General features: G+C 41.1%; 1 protein-coding gene across 3 annotated transcripts in view; it reads right to left on the bottom strand.

The window, feature by feature from the left end:
- The window catches only part of NLRP12 (NLR family, pyrin domain containing 12), a 50,418-nt gene that overhangs the window by 18,195 nt on the left and 29,518 nt on the right, over positions 1–2,705 (bottom strand). The gene's annotated exons all lie outside the window — the stretch shown is intronic.

Below are 2,705 nucleotides of genomic sequence, written 5' to 3' on the forward strand. Positions count from 1 at the left end.
CGGCCTTGGTGTTATCAGCACCGCACTCTCCCGAGTGAGCCACGGGCCGGCCCAAGAGAGTATATTCTAAATATTCTTACCACAAAAATAAATTTGTGAGGTAATGCATAGGTTGATTAGCTGGATTTAGCCATTTTACAATGTATACATATTTTAAAACCTCATGTTAAACATGATAAATACATGCAATTTTATCTGTCAAATTAAAAAAAAGAAAATTGAAAAAGCAACAAGCACAATACAACATGTTTTGGTGCTTTGCAGTCAGTGAAATGTGTCCATTGACTACAAAGAGAGAAGTTGCTCTTAAGAGAGAAATCCAAGACCCCTCACTTTCTCTTTTTTCCATGTCCTCTTGTTCTCCATCGCTGCAAGAAGAAGGAGGCACCATGTCCTGAGCAGATCCCAAGGAGTTCATTGGGCCACATTTACTGGTGGTCAGGGCCACCATGCCTTAAAAGCTCATCACCAGAGAATGTGTAAGTATTTTTACTCCTTTTCTTTCCTACAGGTACCTGGAGTGTAAAGGTACTTTTAATTTCCTTTCTGACTTCCTTCCATAAAGTCAGCTGGAGTGGGATAGAACGTGAAATTTGGAAAAAATAAAAACTAAACAAAAGCCAAACAAACAAGTCCCCCCCCTGCCCCCCACCACACAAAAATGTGAGATTTGGAGATTGTTGAGGGGAGGAAGTCCTCTCTATCTCGGCTAGTTGTTCTGACCTGCTTTACTGGAACATCTTTGGGTGGTAGTCCAGCAAAAGAATGATACACAATTGAATTGTGGCACCAAAAGAAAAAAAAAGAAGATATGCATGTGGGCTCTAGCCTCTGATGGATTGGAATTGAAAACCAGCTGTGCCGTGGAGCAATTGTTGTGGAACCTCATTCAAGTCATTTCACTTCTGTTCTAGTCCATTTTCTGTTGCTTATAATATAATACCTGAAACTGGGTTATTTATAAAGAAATGAGGGCCAGCCCGTGGCTCATTCGGGAGAGTGTGGTGCTGATAACACCAAGGCCACAGGTTCGGATCCCATATAGGGATGGCCGGTTGCTCACTGGGTGAGTGTGGTGCTGACAACACCAAGTCAAGGGTTAGGATCCCCTTACTGGTCATCTTTAAAAAAAAAAAAAGAAACAAAATGTATTTCTTATAATTTTTTTTTTTTTTTGCAGCTGGCCGGTTCTGGGGAATCAAACTTTTGACCCTGGTGTTACAAGGCTGTGTTCTAACAAAATTTCTTACGATTTTGGAGGCTGGGAAGTCTAAGGCCCAGGGGGCATATCTGGTGAGAGTCTTCTTCTTGGTGGGGATTCTGTGCAGAGTCCAATGGTGGCAGGCAGTGACATGGTCAGGATAGCAAAGCACTTTAATGTGCTCGTTTGCTTTCCTCATAGAGCTACCAGTTTACTTCCTGACAACCCATTAAACCATTATCCCACCAAGTTTCCGGTTTCGATCCCTGCACAGGCCAGCCTCCAAAAACAAAACAAAACAAAACAAAAAATGCCCATTAACCCATTACTCCATGAATGGGTTAATTCATTCATGACGGCTCAGTCCTCGTGGCCCAGTCACCTCTTAAAGGCCCCACATTTCAAATACCCTTATCAGATTTCCCACTGTCTTAACACTGTTGCATTGGGGATCAATTTTCCAACACATGAACTTTTGGGGGGCACTTTCAACCCATAGCAACCTCTCTCTAAACTGTATTGAAATGGGGCTGACCTTACTGAGTTGGTGAAAGAATTCGATAACATACCTAATATAATACTCAATAAATGATAGCATCATCATCATCATTACTTTTATTATTATGCTTTCTTTGGAATTCAGCCTATGTCCTGCTCACAAGATGGTGCTTAGCTTTCCAATACCATTGATTTTTCCTTTTTGATACACTAAGGGAGCATGGCAATGTTCTGGGATAGGATTCAGATACATCTGGTTTCTTTAGTCAAGTGTCCTCTTAATTCCTCTAAGCCATGCCTTAATATTACCATAATTGGTAATAACATGCACTCTTTATGTATATATATACACACACACACACACACACACATATATATATATATATATACACACACACACCCCTATATACTATATATATACTATATATATACACACAAAGCTATACACACACACACACAAATATGTATTATTTTTTGGTGGCTGACCAGTACAGGGATAGAACCCTGGACCTTGGGCCGGCCCGTGGCTCACTCGGTAGAGTGCGGTGCTGATAACACCAAGGTCCCTGGTTCGGATCCCATATAGGGATGGCCGGTTGGCTCACTGGCTGAGCGTGGTGCTGACAACACCAAGCCAAGGGTTGAGATCCCCTTACCGGTCATCTTTTTAAAAAAAAAAAAAAAAAAAAAAAAGAACCCTGGACCTTGGTGTTATCAGCACCACACTCTAACCAACTTAGTTAATCAACCACCCTGAGAACTATTTTCATCTTGCATAACTGAAAACTCTATACCCATTAAAGAACAACTCCCCATTCCCCCCACTCCAGCCCCTCGCAACCACTATTCTACTTTCTGTTTCTATGAATTTGACCTCTCTAGTTATGTCATATAAGTGGAGTTATAAAGAACTTGTCCTTTTTTTTTTTATTTTTTATTTTTTTCAAAAAGATGACCGGTAAGGGGATCTTAACCCTTGACTTTGTGTTGTCAGCACCACGCTCAG

This window comes from Galeopterus variegatus, unplaced genomic scaffold (genome assembly GCF_000696425.1).
Source record: "Galeopterus variegatus unplaced genomic scaffold, G_variegatus-3.0.2 Scaffold7135, whole genome shotgun sequence".
Classification (NCBI taxonomy): domain Eukaryota; kingdom Metazoa; phylum Chordata; class Mammalia; order Dermoptera; family Cynocephalidae; genus Galeopterus; species Galeopterus variegatus.